Raw genomic sequence first — 21,799 nt, 5'->3', positions numbered from 1 at the left:
CACCTTCCTATACAGAAGAGAGGACTGAAGTCTCAGATCCTAATCAAGAGTGGTCCTATTTGACCAGTGGGAGGGAAACAAACTGGGTTAATTGGGCAGTGAAATGTCCAGCCCCTTTCACAAACAGCAGGGCCAAATCTGGAGGTTGGTTAAAGAGATTCTTGCCCTTACAAAGCCCGGCACAGAGATAAGAATCCTTGCAGGAGCAAGAGTTCAAGAGCTGGGTTGGTATGACTCATTTTATCAACTGCTCCAGCTCCAGATTGTCCTCCTTTCCATACGGCCACCCTACCAATGTACTTTCTAGCCATTCAGCTCCTCCTTCATTCCGTCTATCCTGACAATTTCCCTCCTGTCCTGCCTATCTTCTCATCCTTTCACTATCATTCTTCCTCTTCTCTACGCAGTTTCCTGGTTCTTGTTCGTCCCCTCACTGTTTTCTCTTAAATGTAACTCATAGAAAAAGGGAAGCTGGGATACAAGATTGTCTGGAAACTCCAGCATCTGATTTGGACGTCCTTGCCCAATATTTGATGCACGATGAGGAATCTTGTGTAGTTAAGAAACGGTTAGGGAAATGCACTTTGCATCTCCTTGGGAGAAATCGGCCATGTACTCTTAGTTCATAAATTCCAGGGTTCAGCCCTGGCATTGAAATAGAAGCTAGAGCTAAACCTTGGTGAGTCCAGCCTCTTTTCTCTTTAATACTATTCCCCCATTGCCTCGGGTCGTCCTTCTTTCTTCCTGCTTTTAGCCTCCTCCCAATCCCCTTTCTACCATTCGGTCATCATTCTCTGTCAGGACCGGCCCTACCATTAGTTTAAGTGAAGCTGCTGCATCAGGTGTCAGCTGCTAGGAAGGGTGGCAGCCACTCTCCCACCACCCAACATAGATCCACACCCAACATAGAGAGGCTGTACAAATAATTACTCATGGATAAACACAACAAAAAGGGGAGGGGCAAAAGGTGCATAAAAACAATATACTTCACACAGCGCATAGTTAAACTATGGAATTCACTACTGCAAGAAGTCGTGATGGATACCCATTTGGATGGCTTCAAAAGGGGATTGGCTAAATCCAAGGAGGAGAAGACTATTGATGGCTACGAGTCACGATGGCTATATATTACCTCCAGAAATATCTGTATTACCATCTAGTAATAACTGGTAAGCAAAGGCATTTTGCATATGCATACCAGTACCTGGAAGACACAACCAGGAAGGTGCTATTGCACTCATGTCATACTTGTGGGGTAACCACAGGCAGCTGGTTAGAGGGGTGGCGTGTCCATGTAAGCAAACCAGGTGGGTCACGTAGGACAAAAAGTTAAGTGGGGCGCCAAATTTGAGGGACAAAAAATACAAATACTGACTGAGGGTGGTGGGGGTAAGTCAAGATCCTCCCACCCATCTTTGGTAACCTGGTCCTCCCTCAGGCAACAGGGGATATTCTCCTGCTCTGATGCTGCTCTCAGGTGGAGGCAGGGAGTGAGAGCCAAACACACACACACCCCAGCAACAGCCGCTTCGTTTGCCCTCAGAGGGCTGAGCTTTAGGGCTGGCAGTGCTGTGTTAGCCATGTCACCCCGAGGATGTAGTGACGATCCTTTTTCCAGGACTTCCCTTCGCTGTTGTGGATGGTACTTCTGTTCCTTCACAGAGCTGACGCCTGCACTTGTTTCCTTTTTTATTTTTATCAGTCCCCCTGGGCTGATAAATTATTATTATTAATGATAATAATATTCCAACTTTTCCCCAGTACTGGGACTCAAGGTGGCTTTACAAATTAAAACATGTACAGTTAAAACAGATACAGTCGTGTGAAAAAGAAAGTACACCCTCTTGGAATTGTATGATTGTACATATCAGGACATAATAACAATCATCTGTTCCTTAGCAGGTCTAAAAATTAGGTAAATGCAACCTCAGATGAACAACAACACATGACATATTACACCGTGTCATGATTTATTTAACAGAAATAAAGCCAAAATGGAGTTGATACTCCCCACCCCACCCCAGGTAAGGTACCACACTGCTGCCAAAATTGCTGAATCTCTCCTCCCAGAGGAAACGCTCCTGCTCCTCCTTTCTTCTTCACCTGAGACGAGGCGTTGCATCGCTCACCAGTTCATGTCTACAGGAAAGGGCTCCGGCCCAGGGAAAGGTATATTGCTTTTAGAGATTCCTTCTACTCTTTCCCCTGCTCTGTGTGTATGCGCTAAGTCTCAGAAAGTCTCCTTCTCAGTCTTGAAACTACTTCTAAGCCTCCACTTGCTCAGCTAATTCCCCCAAAGCTACCTTGTGCATTTGAATCTGTTTAAACCTCAGTAAATGTGCCATTGTGGCGTTATCCTGTTCAATGGTGTGGATTTCTTTGAGTAAGAATCGCCTTACTTAGCCACAGGCGCTCTATTGCCAATGTCTAAAGATTCCTTATAAGCAGGTGTAGGTCTCATTGGAATGTGTGCAAGTTTGTACACAGGGTCTAATGAGAGCACATCACGTAACATGTTGGTCTGGCCTTGATTCTCTCCTCTTTGTTCCTCTGGCAATTAAGAGTGAAGGTCACATTGCAGGTTGGATTGACAGGGGGAATCCTACGGGGTGGATGAGTTGAAGACCACTGGTCTAAAGTTTCTCATAGTGATGACACAGATAAAAATTCTAACTGGCTTCCTCTTGGCCCCTCACACAGCCTGATTACCTCTGTCGTGAACTGTACCATTATTGTGCAACTTGGGTTAAAGAGAAACTTAAAGTTCCCATGAGCCCAAGCAAGTAAGGAACACGGTGTCCTTGGTCTTTTCACACTGACATTTTCTTTAACGTCATTTGTCTTTGCTCGTATCTTTTTCTTGTGTCAACTCACCACTAAACTTTGTAACTAGGAACCTTTGCCACACAAGCAGTTTTAAGACACGGCCCTGCTGCACTTTATCCTGTGTATGGTACTTCCACATGTCCCTTTGCAATGATGATAGCACAATGGCATGCAAACAAAAGTATTATATTTTATGAAATGTTTCTGTATTGCTTCAAGGGTTTAGTCCTTTAGTAGTTTGCCTCTTTTTTAAAAAAACAAACCAACCTTTTTTTAGTTAATGCTGAATCCTTTTGCATGGCGTTGAACAGTGCACAGCTTCCAAATACATTTTTAACCCTATAACCTGAACTTTTCCCAGCCATCTTGATCGTGGATATGGCTGTCACCATGTTTGGTGAATTCACATTGATATATGTGCGCGCACGCACACACACAGAGCCCTATAATATCCTCCTTATGGGTCAGCCATGAAATAAATTGGGTTGCATGGAAGTGGAAGCCAGTGGGGTGTAGAGATTAGAGCGTTGGAGTAGGACTAGGGAAACCCAGGTTCTAGTTCCCACTTGGCCATAAAGCTCACAGGGTGACTGGACCATCAATCAAGTTTATTACGGCAAACAGCCAGCAGTCACTGAACCACTCAAAGTGTCATCAGATGAGTGTTTTATCACACGCTCTTTACTACCCACTCATGTTTTTTTGTGGGTCCTTTTGATGCTGCTGTCCACCTCCAGTGCATCTCCCGCTCCTTCTGGTCTTCTTTCCACAAGAAATAAGACCCCGGTAAATCTGATTTTTTTAAAAAGCAAAATGTGCCGCCATTTCCTGCTGGGTGCAGGAGAAGCAGCAGGATAAAAGCACCCACTGAATGAGCCACGTGGTGGCATTGTTTTCTTCCTCTTCCTTCCCCTGTGGGACAGAAGCGGGGGGGGGGGGGCAATGGCAAGGAAACGTGATCCCCCCCTCCCATATGATGATGCTCTCAGTCTAACCTATCTCACAGAGTTGTTGCAAGGATAAAATGGAGAGGAGGAGGACCTTCAGTGTCATTTTTGGGTAGAAAGGCAGGATATAAATGAAAGAAATGAAAGTTTACGTCTCCTGCCCCCGTAAGATTCAGTTTAAGGCCCTCCTGATCAAGTTCTTCAGCCACAGCATGATGTAAACCTCGAGGCAACAATGGATGAAGGCCAAGGCACCACAGTACAGAGAACAGCTCCAATAGTGCCCCAAAATAGTGTCTGCAACAAGGTAGGAACAAAGCCAGACTATAAAACACATGGTCTTCGATGTCTATATACTAATGCCCAGAGCATGGGAAACAAACAGAATGAACTTGAACTCTTATTACATGAAGGCAAAAATGACTTGATAGGTATAACTGAAACTTGGTGGGATGACTCCCATGATTGGAATATAGCAATTGAAGGATATAACTTGTTCAAAAAGAACAGAAGAAATAGAAAGGGAGGTGGAGTTGCACTATATGTTAAAAATACCTATCCCTGCACAGAAATACAGGTGGATCAGACTGGGAGCCCCATCAAGAGCATCTGGATTAAAATAAATGGGGCAAGGAATAAAAAGAACATGATAATCGGAGTCTACTACCGACCACCCAATCAAAGAGAAGACGAGGACGAAACTTTTGAGAAACAAATTGCCAGTGTTTCAAGGAAGTGTGATGTAGTAGTGATGGGAGACTTCAATTACCTTGATATCTGTTGGGAGACCAATACTTGGGTCATGCAACAGGACAATGATCCCAAGCACACCAGCAAATCTACAACAGAATGGCTGAAAAAGAAAAGAATCAAGGTGTTGCAATGGCCCAGTCAAAGTCCAGACCTCAACCCAATTGAAATGCTGTGCCGGGACCTTAAGAGAGCTGTGCATAAACAATTTTGGCTTTATTTCTGTTAAATAAATCATGACAGGGTGTAATATGTCATGTGTTGTTGTTCATCTGAGGTTGTGTTTACCTAATTTTTAGACCTGCTAAGGAACAGATGATTGTTATTATGTCCTGATATGTAAAATCATACAATTCCAAGAGGGTGTACTTTCTTTTTCACACGACTGTATATACAAAAATTAAAATGTACTTAGGAAAAAACACATTTTGGGTGTGTTTTATTAGAAATGATTATATTGTCTGCTTCCGAAAACGTGGTGGAGGGGGTTGCCTCTTCATTAAATGGAAAATAGGGGCTTGGAGGTAGGGAAGCTGGATGTATGGCTCGCCTAGGGCGCCAGTTGCTAGCACCTAATCTAGGGCCAGTGCGTGAACAGAATGCTGGATTAGGTGAACCTTAATCCAGTATGACTCTGCTTGTATTCTTATGATATACTGTACCTCAGCCTTCCCCAGCCTAGTGCCCTTCAGATAATTTGGACCTCAACTCCCATCAGCCTGAGCCAGTACAGCCAATCGTAAGGAATGCTGGGAATTGTAGTCTAAACCTCTGGATTGTACCAGATTGGAAAAAGTTGCTGTACCTTATAGCAAATGTTTATCTCTGATCACACCTCAGTTCTTTGGGTATGGGAGACACATATCTTTGGGAAGAAGAGACAGGCCATCATAGTGTATATTATACTTACTCTACCCACTGGTCCTTTAAACCTGATTCTGTGCATGTTCTAGGGTGCTACACACCTTGACTGAGATTGTGTGTTTGCTATTTGCTGCTCCACCTCAGGCAACACCATGCATTTGTTACAATTAGTTCTCTTATGAGTGAGCAGTAGTGACTCCATTTTGAGGCAGCCAAAAAAAGAAGTCAAAGGTCTTCATCCCCCACCTCCAGCAGAGATGGGACAAAGGCACAGGAATGGAACTGAGAGCAATCACACAAGGCTAGGTCAAGTAATTCATTTTCTGATAGACTTCTTCAAATGCGTTCCCCAAAGGCAAAGGTGGGGGTAAAATTGAGCAGAATATGAATGCCTAATAGCAGGAGTGATAACTGGTCATATACCTGGTCATGCACATGCTAATGTGTTCCTTTTGTTAAACTCTAGTTTGGACACTTGTCCTTAAAGCAATCATTATTATGTAAAGTCATCTTTTGTTAAAATAATGTTTTCAGCAAGTACAGCCACCATCCCCAAATACCCTCTTCTGTTATGTCTTTTCCCATAGAGTAGCATCACTTCGTGCTTGTGAGCAGTATAAACCCTCAGGCTGTGAGAATCACTCCCTCATCCCAGAGGCATGGGGCCATGCTGCTGAAACCACTAGGTGCTTTATCCCCCACCCCGGGTAAGGTACCACACTGCTGCCAAAATTGCTGAGTCTCTCCTCCCAGAGGAAAGGCTCCTGCTCCTCCTTTCTTCTTCACCTGAGACCAGGCGTTGCATTGCTCACCAGTTCATGTCTACAGGAAAGGGCTCCAGCCCAGGGAAAGGTGTATTGCTTTTAGAGATTCCCTCTATTCTTTCCCCTGCTGTGTGTGTATGCCCTAAGTCTCAGAAAGTCTCCTTCTCAGTCTTGAAACTACTTCTAAGCCTCCACTTGCTCAGCTAATTCCCCCAAAACTACCTTGTGCATTTGAATCTGTTTAAACCTCAGTAAATGTGCCATTGTGGCATGATCCTGTTCAATGGTGTGGATTTCTTTGAGTAAGAATCACCTTACTTAGCCACAGACGCTCTATTGCCAATGTCTAAAGATTCCTTATAAGCAGGTGTAGGTCTTGTTGGAATGTGTGCAAGTTTGTACACAGGGTCTAATGAGAGCACATCACGTAACGTATTGGTCTGGCCTTGATTCTCTCCTCTTTGTTCCTCTGGCAATTAAGAGTGAAGGCCACATTGCAAGTTGGATTGACAGGGGGAATCCTACGGGGTGGATGAGTTGAAGACCACTGGTCTGAAGTTTCTCATAATAATGACACAGATAAAAAATCTAACTGGCTTCCTCTTGGCCCCTCACACAGCCTGATTACCTCTGTCGTGAACTGTACCATTATTGTGCAACTTGGGTTAAAGAGAAACTTAAAGTTCCCAGGAGCCCAAGCAAGTAAGGAACACGGTGTCCTTGGTCTTTTCACACTGACATTTTCTTTAACGTCATTTGTCTTTGCTCGTATCTTTTTCTTGTGTCAACTCACCACTAAACATTGTAACTAGGAACCTTTGCCACACAAGCAGTTTTAAGACACGGCCCTACTGCACTTTATCCTGTGTATGGTACTTCCACATGTCCCTTTGCAATGATGATAGCACAATGGCATGCAAACAAAAGTATTATATTTTATGAAATGTTTCTGTATTGCTTCAAGGGTTTAGTCCTTTAGTAGTTTGCCTCTTTTTTAAAAAAACCAACCAACCTTTTTTTAGTTAATGCTGAATCCTTTTGCATGGCGTTGAACAGTGCACAGCTTCCAAATACATTTTTAACCCTATAACCTGAACTTTTCCCAGCCATCTTGATCGTGGATATGGCTGTCACCATGTTTGGTGAATTCACATTGATATATGCGCGCGCACACACACACACACAGAGCGAGAGAGAGCAGCCCTATAATATCCTCCTTATGGGTCAGCCATGAAATAAATTGGGTTGCATGGAAGTGGAAGCCAGTGGGGTGTAGAGATTAGAGCGTTGGAGCAGGACTAGGGAAACCCAGGTTCTAGTTCCCACTTGGCCATAAAGCTCACAGGGTGACTGGACCATCAATCAAGTTTATTACGGCAAACAGCCAGCAGTCACTGAACCACTCAAAGTGTCATCAGATGAGTGTTTTATCACACGCTCTTTACTACCCACTCATGTTTTTTTTGTGGGTCCTTTTGATGCTGCTGTCCACCTCCAGTGCATCTCCCGCTCCTTCTGGTCTTCTTTCCACAAGAAATAAGACCCCGGTAAATCTGATTTTTTAAAAAAGCAAAATGTGCCGCCATTTCCTGCTGGGTGCAGGAGAAGCAGCAGGATAAAAGCACCCACTGAATGGGCCACGTGGTGGCATTGTTTTCTTCCTCTTTCTTCCCCCGTGGGACAGAAGCACAGGGGGGGGGGAAGCAATGGCAAGGAAACATGACCCCCCCCTCCCATATGATGATGCTCTCAGTCTAACCTATCTCACAGAGTTGTTGCAAGGATAAAATGGAGAGGAGGACTGTCAGTGTCGTTTTTGGGTAGAAAGGCAGGATATAAATGAAAGAAATAAACACCAAGATGCAGGACAAACAAAAATAAGCATTTACAAGCGTGAACTGGTTTGTAGTTGTGCTTTTTTTATTTAGTACATTTATATCCCACTATATTTCTCCTCCAAAGAACCCAAGGCGGCTTACATGGCCCTCCTCCTCTCCATTTATCCTCACAACAACCTTATGAAGTAGATTAAGCTGAGAGACTGGTTCAAGTGGGGATTAGAACCTGGATCTCTTGAATCCCAGTCCAAAACTCTAATCACTAGACCTCATTGGTTTCCACCACCACTTACCCTGATTGATTCCATGGCTGGTCTATCAAGGAGATATTGTAGGGTTGGTGTGTGTGTAAGTGATTAGTATAATGATAAAGAAATATTACCACACTTTTTCTGTGGAATTACATGCATAAAGCTTGAACTGCTAAAGAAGGTTCAGCCAAAAAGCTTTGAGACATCCTGCCATATGGGTTGATATTAAGTAACCATACATCAATTAAATGGTGACTCTTTCTTAAAAAGCATTCTGTTTTAGAATTATTAAAAACAAAAATGAAACCCCAAAAAGGGGGAACTGCAAACTGCCCCTCTAAGTTCCTCTGAAACTTTTAGGTTGTCTATGGCCTGAGTAATGTGCTTGTGCCGTTCAACCAAAACCTTGATGGATAGTATGCCACATGTGTCCAGCGGGCTTATGGCGATCCTTCCCCATTCATTTCAAGGCAAACAGGAGATCCACTCAGCTCAAGCACATATTCAGCTATTTGCTCCATTGAAGCCCTTGTTGGGAGCATATTGGACATCCTGTAAGGCTCTTACAGTCATTTTATGATACACTATTTTTTGGGTAGTATGGGTGAATCTGGGTGGGCGTTGGTTGAAACAGACAGGATATAATTGTGTATTGACTCTGTTAGCACAATGGAAGGCCATGATGACTTCACCATGTGAGTAATACTAAAAGCTGCAGAATAACTGAAGTCTGGAAAGTGTATTAATCTATGTTTGTCATACATTTCCTGTATTGTATAATTTTTCTGGAATGGAATATATAAATATCCATTATGAACCCATTGTGGAAAACTTTGGTGTTGAACAATACCTACTTAGAAATGCACTTAATCTGAAGGGACTCTTGCTACTGCTCTTAAAACCTAAGAAAGGAAACAATGGGAATGGAGTAGGCTGCAGTTTAGTATCAATTTACACAGTGCATAATTGAAGTATGGAATTCACTATGACAAAATGTAGTGATGGCCACCAATTTGGATGGCTTTAAAAGGGGGTTGGATAAATTCATGGAGGAGAAGGCTATCAATGGCTCCTACCTCTGATGGCTATATGTTACCTCCAGTACCTGAGGCAGAAAGCCTGTAGACACCAGTTGTTAGGGAACATGGGTAGAAGGGTGCTGTTGCTCCATGTCCTGCTTGTGGGACCCTGGTCAACAGCTGGTTGGCCACTGTGTGAATAAAGTGCTGGACTAGATAGACCCTTGTTCTGACCCTGCATGGCTCTTACGTTTTTATGAAGTTCTATCACAATATTTTTGTTCATTAATATGCTAGCAATACTGTAAAATCTGCAGCATCTGCAGTCTTGTAAATGTTTGTGTTCAAGTTGTAAAATGTTATTCAGGCAACACAGAGCTAATATAATGTTGGTGAGAGGGGCACACTAGTGAGAATTTTAAAGAGTTTAAAAGGACAGTGGTGACAGTTTAATGGTCAGGTAGCATTCTGGGATTCAACGAATGTATGAACATAAGAAGTGCCCTGCTGGATCAGAGCAAGGATCCATGCAGTCCAGAACTCTGTTGACACAGTGGCCAACCAGCTGTCGGCAAGGGACCAACAAAGCAGGACATGATGCAACAGCACCTTCCCAATCATGTTCCCCAGCAACTTGTGCACACAGGCTTACTGCCTCAAATACTGGAGATAGCACACAACCATCAGGGCCAGTAGTCATTGAAAGCCTTCTCCTCCAGAAATTTATCCAACCCCCCATTTAAAGCCGTCCAAATTGGTGGCCATCACTACATCTTGTGGTAGTGAGTCCCACAATTTAACTATGCACTGTATGAAGAAGTATTTCCTCATATTTGTCCTGGATCTCCCACCCATCAGCTTCATGGGATGACCACGGCTTCTAGTATTTTGGGAGAGGGAGAAAAATGTCTCCCTATCCACATTCTCCATACCATGCATAATTTTGTACACCTCTATCATGTCTCCCCTTAGCCTCCCTTTTTCCAAGCTAAACAATCTCAATTGATGTAACCTTCTCTATAGGGGAGATGCTCCAGCCCCTTAATCATTTTAGTTGCCTTTTTTCAGCTCTACAATATCCTTTTTTAGGTGTGATGACCAGAATTGTACACAGTATTCTAAGTGGGGTCACACCATAGATTTGTATAAAGGCAGTATGATACTAGCAGTTTTATTCTCAATTCCTTTTCTTATAATGCCTAACATGGAGTTTGCCTTCTTTACAGCAGCTGCACACTGGGTGGACATTTTCATCAAGCTGTTCACCACAATTCCAAGATCTTTTTCTTGTTTGGTCACTGCCAGCTCAGATCCCATTAGGTTATACTTGTAGTTGGGGTGTTTTTTGCCCCAATGTGCATCACCTTACACTTGCTTACATTGAACCGCATCTGCCATCTGGATGCTTAGTCTCTCAGCTTGGAGACATCCCTTTGAAGCGCTTCACAATCCCTTTGTGTTTTAGCCTTAAATAATTTGGTGTCATCGGCAAACTTGGACACTTCACTGCTCACTCCTAATTCCAGATCATTTATGAACAGGTTGAAAAGAATTGGTCCCAATACCGATCCCTGTGGGACCCCACTATTTACTTCCTTCCATCAGGAGAACCTACCATTTATTCCCACTCTCTGCTTTCTGTTTTCTAACCAATTATTGATCCATAAGAGGACCTCTCCTTTTATTCCATGACTGCTAAGTTTGTTCAGGATTCTTTGGTGAGGGACTTCATCAAAAGCATTTCTGAAGTCCAAGTAAACAATGTTGACCGGATCACCTGTCTACATGTTTGTTGACACTCTCAAAGAATTATAGTAGATTAGTGAGACAGAATTTGCCTTTGCAGAAGCCATGATGATCCTTCAGCAGGACAGGCCCTTCTATGTGCTTACTAATTTTATCTTTAATGCTTTCAACCAATTTACCTGGAACCGATGTTAAGCTAATCGGCCTGAAATTTCCTCGAACCCCCCTGGATCTTTTTTTGAAAAATTGTGTTACATTGGCCATCTTCCAGTCCTCTGGTACAGAGGCTAAGCTTAGGGACATGTTGCATATTTTTGTGAGGAGGTCCACAATTTCATATTTTTCTTTGAGAACTCTAGGATGGATACAATGTACATCTAGTGAGAATGGTTTGGGGTTTTGATTTAAAAGGGATAGGCAGGCTGGTTAGGATTAAGTATAAGATAATTAAATAAGAACATCTATAAACAATTGTCGTGTATAATTAAATTTTATTTTGTTATTTATACAATTTAAAGGGTCAGCTTGATTTAGTAATGCTACCAAATAGAATATAAATTTCCCTGTTACTACACATACGTAAGTTTCAAACAAATAAGCTAAAGTATCGTGTGCCTCTTGAAACATGGTAAAAGGGCTGAAGCTTGGGGTTTCAGTGTGGACAGTTGGCCAAAGTGGAGGCACGCAGGGGTCCCTGGGTTGTTGTCTAGTTTCATGTGTAAAGAAACTGATGGGAGACTAACGAAGAGCCAGGAATATCACAAATACACTTTCCAACTTTGACTGATGATCTTGAAGAGGGAAGGGGACTGCACACCAAGTCATTTGTACTTTGCCAAAAAAAAATCCCTCAAGCCAGAGTTTGCTCATCAGAAAGTCCAGCATAAACTTTAGCACCCGCCTTGCTGTTTCCCCTTAATTTGTCACCATGAAGGGTAACGCGATGCCATTTAACATACCAAGTTTGGATGCAGTAGGTTGGAACCTCAAGGCTGGAGGGTGAATCTGGCCCAACTGGGAGGCAAATCTGAGACCCGGCATTCCCAAAATAGCCATGCCCCTCCCTTGGGCTCCACCACTGATTGTCTGGTAGTAAGAAAGAATTATGGCTTTTGCAACAGGAGGAAAGATATTTGGTTCTGTCCTAAAGCAGCAATGTTTGCTTTTAAGTGTTGGCATGGAGTAACACATTTTGGCAGGCCTTGATAGGAACACAGAGGAGCATAGAAAGCTGCCTTATACTGAGTTAGAGATCATTTGGTCTATCTAGCCCAGTGCTGTTGACAACGACTGACAGCAGCTTTGCAGGGTCTTAAGCAAGTGTATTCCTAGTCCTCCCTCGAGATGCTGGGGATTGACCTTGAGATCTTCAGCTCCACCACTGAGCTACAGTCCCTCCCCAAAGCCAGTCATCATTTGTGGTCACCCAAAATCTCCTTTCCCTGACTTCTCTGGCACAATCAGAAAAGAGAGTCGGACTGTCCCTTTGTGCACTCAGAAGCACCAAGTATTTTTTCTAGCTACTTCTGGGTATCCAGAAAGCTTAATGAAATGTGAGTGAATTACAGAGGACTCAGGGGGAAATCGGAGAAATTCTTTCAGCTTACACCAGGATTTTCAGATACTTAGATTGCTTCCAGGTAGATGGCTCCCAGTGCTATCAATTAGAAGGCATAGGGCAGCTATTCCGTCTTTTCTTCCTTAACTGATTTTTCTCCATAAGAAAAAAGATGGAGGAAGTGGTTGGAAAACATGGTAGGGCTATAAACTGAAGACAGTGTTGTTTGGACCTTGTGTAAAATTCCATGGGTGAGGCAGTGCGATTGCTCAATAAAAGCCTTGTGTAGCAGCAAGGAAGGAAATCCCTCTTTTCTACTTGTGATTGTCTTCAAGGCATGACAAAAAGGGTTCACAACACGCTAACTCACACACAGTGGTTGAGTGTGGGTTGTTTTGAATTGTGCATTGTTTGTTGAACCATGAATTAGCATGTTATTTAAACCCAGGATATTTTCTGCAGAGTGGGTTAACCATGCAGTGTGGCTTAACCACTCTGAGCAACCCAACAACAAACCATGGGTTCTCAAGGTGGCTTGTTCAAGAAGAATATACCACACTGCCTGGTTACCAAGCCATCTTGCAGAAAATTTCCTGGGTTCTGTCAATACACAAATCCACAGTTCAAAACAACCCACACTCAACTAGTGAGTGTGGGTCTCTGTGTTGTGTGAACCCAACCAGTGAACCCAACCCAACTCACTCACTTTGCACCATGTTTGGAAGGCACCCAAAAGCAATGAAAGATTTTTTCGTCACTCCCAAGCGTTTCTAACTGGTTATATACAACCAGTTCTTTGTATGCGCCAGAGAACTTGGGAGAAGGTTCTCTCCTACTCTGCACAAAGCCTATTCCCCCTCTGAAATCTTGATGATATACAGAAAATTCAGGAGGATAGGATCAGTCATGACAAGCAAATTGCTGTAAGTCGCTAAAACTCATAACTGCCAAGAAACCTGATCCTTGGTTTAATTCAGCTTTCTCAAACATGGTGCCTTACAGATGTTTTAGACTACAACTCCCATAATCCCTGACTACTGGCCATGGTTCTTGGGACTGATGGGAGTTATAGTCCAAAACATCTGGAGGGCACAAGGTTTGGAAAGGCTGGTCTTGAGTGACCCTTTGGTGTACAAAATCTATAGCTAGTCAAAAACTGAAAATAAAAATATATGGAGCTAAATTTGTAAATCATTTTCTAAACTCATAATGAGTGGATGTGGGTCTTAAGGGACTCATCACGCTAGTGTCATTTTCAGTTTCTTTATTCTTATTTAGTTACTATTTGTCTCTAGAAGTTTTCCCCTGCAGGGTAAGAAGCAGTTGTCTTTGTTAAAAACGATGTGAAATTTGCGCCTTTCATTTGTGTAGGAGGGTTTCATCTGCATTTTAAGTTAATTTAAAAATTCCTAAATTTTTGCCTAATTATATTTTGGGTGGACAGTAAATACCTGTGAGGCTATGTGGCTATGACTAATTATTCGGTTATTTGTGACTAATCATTATGGCATCTTTTTCCAGTGGGAGAGTTTACTGCATGGCCATGGGGTCTTTATGTAAGTTTGTACTGATTTCTTGTTTGTCATGTGCTTTTATTGTGTGTGCCAAAAAACATGACTTCATTTACTATCAGAAAGTTCTTGACAGTTTGTACAACAGTTCAACCCACAGACGTTGCCCCAACTACTACACCTGTTTTAGGCCTCATGGATTTGGATTAAATCAAATCGAAAGCAAACTGTGCTGTAGAATGTGTTCTGTGGAATATGTTCTCCTAATGGATTGTATTTATATAAACATGCATGCACTGCAGTTTGTTTATGCTTTGGTTTTTAAAAGAGTCACTTCTTTATTATTGCTTCTCATGTTCCAAACCTAAACAATTGAAAATTGTTCTGGGGCTCAACTCTGGTGAGCTGTAGCACAAGTTATACCCTGGAAGCAAAGCTGTATAGTAATTCATTGCTAGAATTCATAGCCAGGCTTTTTCTATTTTTAGAAAGAAAAGTTACCAGCATCTTTTAAAACAGTCCTCTGCAACAGCATTGGCCAAAAACCTGTCCTGTGAGTTTTTGTTTTTAAAAAGGAAAGCAGAGATGCTTAAAGTCTGCTCAAGCTTCTGGAATCTGTATCAGACTGCCATATCTGTCCTTGCAGCTGTACGTATACTTTGGCCCTTGGGATGCTGAGGGAGCCTTGAGCTTGCACACTCCATCCTACCTCCTCATGTGTGGCAATTTGCTCCCCTGGATCCCAGTTTGAGGCAATCACATTTGGTACTACATCTGAATCATCCTTTTGTGTCTAAATGTCCATCTCTTGTTTTGCTAAGTGATGGATAAATTTGCAATCTAAATATAACAGGGAAAGGGCAAAAAGATAAACAGAAGACAGGGTGTGATGGATAACACTTTCCTACCAATCCTTTAGTGTAGTCTTTTCAATGTATCACACAATTATATAATGTGACAAGCCAACCCAATAGGTCCACCACTTGTTCCAGGCACTTGGTACTCAAGCTGGTTGTTTGAGTTCTACCCCCAATTGCCATGATACTACACATATGGAATATTTTAAGGAAAGCCAGGGCTAGGGTACTACTGGTGGTAGAAAAGGTAAGAAGGCAAGAGCTACAAAAAGGTAAGAAGGAAAAGAAGAGGCAAAGACCGGGAAAACCTGATGGGGCTTGTGGACTTCTTATTGAGGAACAGAGCTTGGCAGGATAAGTTTTCTTTTGATGAGAGACTATCAGAGACTTGTGGCATCTTTTCCCCCCCCATTAGGGTATTCCTCCCTAATACCCCCCAATTTCAGTTACAGGTTGCTTACCTGTAACTGAAATTGTGGTCATACTACAGTATGTGCAGAGCAAATTTGGAAAAATCCTAGAGCTTTAGACAGATTTGCCACTCACCTCTCTTGAAAAGGAAGGTACTGTCTAGTATGTTTGCCCTATAACAGGGGTGGCCCTCAACTCTAGCCAGCATAGCTAATAGTGTGGGATGATGGGAGCTGTAGGTCAAAACATCTGAAGGGTTCATGTTGCTCACTGCTGCCAAATAGGGTGGGGCAAGCCCCTTCCAGCTGTCTTCTAACCATCACCAGGAACCTCCCCAAAACTAGAGGGTATAGCAGAGAAGGAAGTGCAGGCTGTGTGACAAAGAAGAACAGGGGAAGGGGTACGTACAAAAGCAAAAACAAAGTGTGTAATAAAAGTAAGGGGAGAGAAATGGGAAAACATAAGGAAAAAAAGTACTCAACTAAAGCTATGTTTAAAGACAAAAATAACTTTTCTAATACAAGAACATTCTCTAAACAACTGGGGGTGTATTCTCATGCACGTTTAGAGAAAAAACTCCTACCCCAACATTCCCCAGCTAGCCTTGAGTTGCCGCTCTCAGTGGCAAAATGTTCACCCCACCACGGGTACTAGACATGCCATGGGTACTAAACACTGTCTCCCCTTTCAGAAAGGGAGGAAAGTGTCTATTCCCAATATAAAGCTCTAGAATTCTCTTACGTTTATTCTGCACAGGCACAGAGTCCCATTGCTGAGACAACAAAGAACAACAGGTGTGTGGCTGGTTACACAGGTAATGCTAATCTCCAACAATGCTAATTACCAAGCAGTCCCACAAAATGTAAACAGGTCTGAGAGAATAGTTTTAGAGACATGGAATCAGAAGGGCGAGAAGAGAGCAAAGGCTGGGGAAGTTAAATGGAAGATAGCAATCATTGCTCTGGATGGATCACGCCTAGGAACTAGACAGTGACACAAGTATAGGCTTTACCATTACATAAACAAACGTCAGGAAGAAATGTTGAGTGTAAAATTTTCCTCTAATCATTTTACTGGAAGTTAAGCTTCATAATTTACACTTCCTTTTAGTTTGCTTCCTTCCTACATCACACAAACAAAATTTAGGTATTTTACAAATGAAATATGTCAATGAAAAAGACACAAAAACCCCAAGCATACCACAGAGTTATAAAAATCTTCTGGGATTTATTTTGTCACATGAGATTGGGGAAAACCCACATTATATGTATCAATGAATAAAGGTGCTTTCTCACTCTTACAAATTGATACAAGTCTAGAGATGGGCAGGGTTGCCTTGAAAATGTGGTAGTAATAGTAATAGTAATAATAATAGAGTGTTCCACTTGCCTTTGCTTGATTGCTTGTAGAACACTCTAAAGTACGCTCAGGAATCCTTCTTTATCAGTTGGGGGCTGGGATGTAGGGAGCCCTTGAGACTAGCTAGTTCTATTATTGTTGTTGTATTTTGGTAAGACCGAAAACCTTCAGAAACTGGGCCTACCAAAATACAACAACAATAGAAATAGCTAGTCTCATGGGCTCACCACATCACATGCATGCCAACCCCAGTCCCCTCAATCCCTAACTGATAAAGAAGGGCTCCGGAGCATACTTTACTAACAATCAAGCAAAGGCAAGTGGAACACTCCTTCAGATCTGGCCATTCAACATGGCAAAGTTGGGGAAGAGGCAACAGGTGCTGGTGCACACCAGCATGTAGAGGTGGGGCCAGCATATGCAGCCCCAACCCCCTTCCCAGGCTAAGCCCTTACACTTTCAGTTGAATGCCTGAACAGGGCCTTGGGCGTTGGTAATGGTGGGCATAGTTCTCACACACCCCATTCCATCACAAATTCTTCACTTTGTACTGACAAGTATGTGAGCAAAGATTCACTCCACCATACCCTAATAATAATAATGTATTAGTTTTATATGTTTTTAATCAATTATATGTATTTTATGGTGTTTGTATTTGTGCTGTACCCTGCCTCGATCCAGAGGGAGAGCCGGGTAAGATATTATTATATTTGCCAGCGTCAACCACAGAAAGCCTTTGCCATTAACTCTACTCCTGCTGAAGTGTCAGGATCCACTCTCTTATCTGTACTTGACTCCATGAAGTCTACATCCTGGACTCACCCAGGTACAAGTATTTTTAAAACCAAATATTCCATCAACCCTATATTCTGATGCAGCTCCAAGTGTCTTGTACAATACCTTCCCAATTACCATATGTGTTCATACCTCAAAACAGGGATCTCTTCTTACAATTGAAGGACTAAAAAACAGGATAGATGAAACTCTAGCCTATGAGGCTCCTCAGCCAGGCCAAGCCACATCCCACAAAACAATGTTCATCTCCATGGTGGCCCACTGAGCAGGGTGGGGGGAAACCTCCTTGTCCAGTGTATCATAGTTGGGATGATGATTAGACCCTCCACTGTTTGACTGACATTTATGGATCAGCTGGGTGGGGGGAGAAGAAATATCCCTCTTCAGGTGGGGGAGGGGGTTTCTTGGGTGGAAAGCTGGCCTTTGGGCAAAATAAAAAATTCCCAACTTTAAAAATAAACACAACATCCTACTCTAATTCAGCAATTGACTGATTTGGTAGAAATCCTAAGAGGGCACTCTAATTATTCTGATCTAGCCTTCTAAGCTCATTCTTCATAATAATCATAGACTATCGTTGCTCCCAAAAGCTGTCTTGAGTCCAATGCATGGCTTAGCATTGCAAACATCTTCTGATGCATCTGTGATATGAAAAGCATATCCACACAGTTGAAATGCATGAATGTTAATAACCGCTTTATAGCATTGTTATTTGGAAACATAACCACACTGCAACTTCAAGTTTCAGTTAGATTGCATATGCAAAGCTTTAAGGATCAACACAAGGAAATAAAGAGTAATAGTGCTATATTTAATTAAAATTTAAATCTGTCTATAACACAATTTAAAATCTACATTGGCTAAAGGGCTCATTTGATTTCTTTTCTCTAACTTTCATACGTGACAGAACTAGCACACAAGAATTTAATATTGTCACATATGAAAAACCACAGGCAGTCAGATATTGAAGGGAAAAATACAATTGTGAAACTAAGCAGGAGAAGACTATGGCAAGAGACCAAAACTTTATTAAGAACTTGCAGTCACAGAACGCTAGTTTGATACTTCATGTTCAATATTCATGTTACACTGAGCTAGCAAGTTATCTGCAGCGGTTTGCCAAAATCTGGCAGTCTGCCAGACTGTCATCATGACACAGAGGAAGTAATTCAGTAAATGGAATTCCCCCTTTTGTAAAAAGGTCATGAGATATGGAAACATACTTCTGCTGGGTTTCCCCTAGACAAAAAGTCCCTAATGTCCTTGCCAAATACATGAATTGCACCTTTAAACAAGAAGGTGCAATTCAAAGAAGTTCTTTGTCAGTTCTTTTATTCAGGCTTTTCCAATAAACCAGACTGGCACAGGATTAATTTGCAATGAACTGAAAGTAAGATTTCCGGTTTAATTGATTTCTCCCCCCACCCCATTATTATTAGTAAAAGTGAAAAACACTTTACATTCACCTAGAGCACTTCTGTTTCTTTTCCCATAACATTTTGCTTTGATTTGAACTGAAAAGAAACTTCACATTCCTTTCTATAAACTCACTGGACAGCCTTATATGAGTCACCATTTCACTGTCAACCCCACCTTCATTTATAACATATAGATAATAATACTGGTATACCTTATACTGTATGCCGGTTTGTACACCTTAAAGCCTGTGACCTTTGCTCCAACCACTGCTAGAATGTAGGTCATGAGACCCTTCCCAAATTAGAATTTGGCCGCCCAGATCAAAAAAGAGTCACTACTCTTGCCTTTCAGGGCTGTTGGGATCATTGAGAATGGAATGCTTTGAGCACTGAGGGAAAACGCTATATGATTACAAGGAATGTTATTACAATAACTCATCGTTACCAGCCACAAGTTTTTGATCTGCACTAATTGCCCAGGGAGCTTCAGCTATTGGGCAGTATAAAAATGCAAGAAATAAATAATAATGAATAAATAAATAAATTCAGGCAGTTTAAATTCAGCCTGTTTCTTTTAGCCAGGGTATGATACTACAAAGGAGTTCGCAGCCCACACTGTTCAGAAGATGGCTTTAACCACAGTGAATAAGGCTTTTTAAGGCGTCTTCAAGCCGTTGTTTAAGGTGTCTTCTGAACGCCCAGGGCCACTGTGTAATATCCTTGTTTCAAGGCTGCATTTCAGGAACTGTGTAATGTCCTCTGCCATTCAGGGGACTCCTAAACCTGGTTCCAGAATGACCATTATCCTATAAGCAGGAAACCGTTCTGTCAGCTTCCTTTTAGTCACCAGGACATATTCTGGATGTGAGGCCATCCCCTACAGAAAGCTGCATCCTGCCAGCATTTGGTGTCCCTTCCTGTTACAGGCTGCAACGATTGTAGCGCTCTCCCCTAGTATTTCTCACTCCATTCCATTTCCAGATCTTTTTGAATTATGGCCCAAAAGATCTAAGGTCATAAGTCAAAAAGTCGTAAGACAAATACAACCTTCCAAAATTAGAAATTTGACAGATTTCCAAAGGTCAAATGAAGGCTAATCCCACCCATCACTGCTGCTTATCTCCAAAGAGCAGCAGTTCACCCCCAGATTCATCCATTCAAATTCCTGCACACACATGCCACTCAGGGGTCCTGACCCATCATTTCAGAGCCTGACAGCACCATTCTATGCATGTTTATTCAGTAATTCCCACAGCCTTCAATGAGATTTATTCCCACATATATATGTATAGCATTGCAGCCTTAGCTGCAATCCTATGTGAGCATACCATGGAGTAAACCCCATGACCCATAGTGGGACTTACTGCTGAGAAGCACGCATACCTATATGCAAGCAAAGTCTATTCATCCAGTTTGATTTTTAAAAGTTTAAATTGTTTTTTTTAAAAAAAAACATTATTAAGGACAAAACTTATTAGGTATTCTTTCACAGTACTCAGGTTAAAATGCCACCAAATATTGTGACATGATTATCCATAGACTGGTGTTACCTTACTTATTAGGTTTACTGCAGCAGCTAGGAAACTCTGTGCAAGTTTTAAAGGAAAATATTTTAATGATTTTAATGAACTGATGTATTGGTGCAGCTTAAGTATATTATATATTCATTTAATGGGCAATGAGATTTTTTTGTAAAAGGCCTTGTGCAATAAAGTTAATTTATCAATAGGACAGTTCAGTGAGTCATAAGACCAAAAGGGTTGAATCCAGATTTAGGTGTGTGTAGCTGAGCTGGTGAAAGCAGATTTCCTTGCCCTCTCCTCCCCACAGCAGCTTCTCCAGGCCTCTGAAAATGTTACACAGAAGGTTAGGGGACCCTGGTGAATGGGGTGAGCTGTGGTGTAGGGAGGAGAGGGATATACCTGAAAATCAGACAGAGGTACCTTCCATGAGCAGAAGGTATGGAAGGTAAACCCTGGATTCAACTTATATAAAGCTATGTCTATGGGTAATCATTACTATTGCCAGTGGAAAGCACTCTGCATATGCTAAAAGACTTTATTACAATGAGAAATATAAAAAGCAACACTTTAAACGGAGGAATGTATGAAACTGTCTTATAAGTTAAAACAGTTAATTCATCTAGTTCAATATTGTCTAACCTGACTAGCAGGGTTTTAGATGGGCTTTCCTGAGACTTGCATGGAAATTCCTGAGACTTTTTGCATGCACAACATCTTCATCACTAAATTTCAGCCCTTCCACAGGAAGCGAACACACAAATGATCAGAAATGAATATGCAGGGCTGAGCTTTGGACCAGATAGCCGGATTCTCTGGCTGGGCTGCAAAGAGAAAAATAAGACAAACACTATAAAGTATTTCAACATGAAAAGAAAAATCTGGCAGCACTAAGAATTAGATGTAAGAGCGTGTTTTCCTTCTCTCAATACAGAGGATAGATCCAAGTAACTGTTGGATTTTATATTTTAAAAGAGCCTATACATAACTACTCAGAAGTAAGTCCCATTCAATTCAATGGGGCTTACTCTCAGGTAAATGGGCATTGGATTACATCGTCAGCCTGGTACCTACATTCTGTTTTAAGACTGTGACCAATGCAGATAATATCCAACATGATTAACAGTTCTGGAGAATCCTCGTTTCTTATGTTGTGGCATTTTGATTAGTCCTAATAAAGATATTGTGGATTTTAGGACTAACCTTTGTGCGCGGGCTGGAGGGCGGGCGAAACCGACCTTAAAACAAACGAAAAAGCGAAGGCGAGTCCGTTGTGGGAAACCGATTATCTCGCTTAAGCCCACGGAAGTGTGCTCACGATACTCGAGTTATAGACAGCAGCAGCAGTAATCAATCAATCAGCAA

General features: G+C 42.0%; 1 protein-coding gene and 1 long non-coding RNA gene across 2 annotated transcripts in view; one reads left to right on the top strand and one right to left on the bottom strand.

The window, feature by feature from the left end:
* Positions 1-21,799, top strand: part of YAP1 (Yes1 associated transcriptional regulator) — a 451,661-nt gene that overhangs the window by 122,792 nt on the left and 307,070 nt on the right. The window lies entirely within an intron of this gene.
* On the bottom strand, positions 18,287-21,785 carry LOC134399203 (uncharacterized). The gene is made up of 2 exons (XR_010025486.1): positions 21,638-21,785; positions 18,287-21,258 (listed from the first exon to the last, which is right to left on the bottom strand). It is a non-coding gene; the product is annotated as an uncharacterized LOC134399203 (long non-coding RNA).

This window comes from Elgaria multicarinata, chromosome 5, assembly GCF_023053635.1.
Source record: "Elgaria multicarinata webbii isolate HBS135686 ecotype San Diego chromosome 5, rElgMul1.1.pri, whole genome shotgun sequence".
NCBI classification, from domain to species: Eukaryota; Metazoa; Chordata; class Lepidosauria; order Squamata; family Anguidae; genus Elgaria; species Elgaria multicarinata.
The sequence above is the reverse complement of the archived record's forward strand: the minus strand, read 5'-3'. Positions and strand labels throughout refer to the sequence as shown.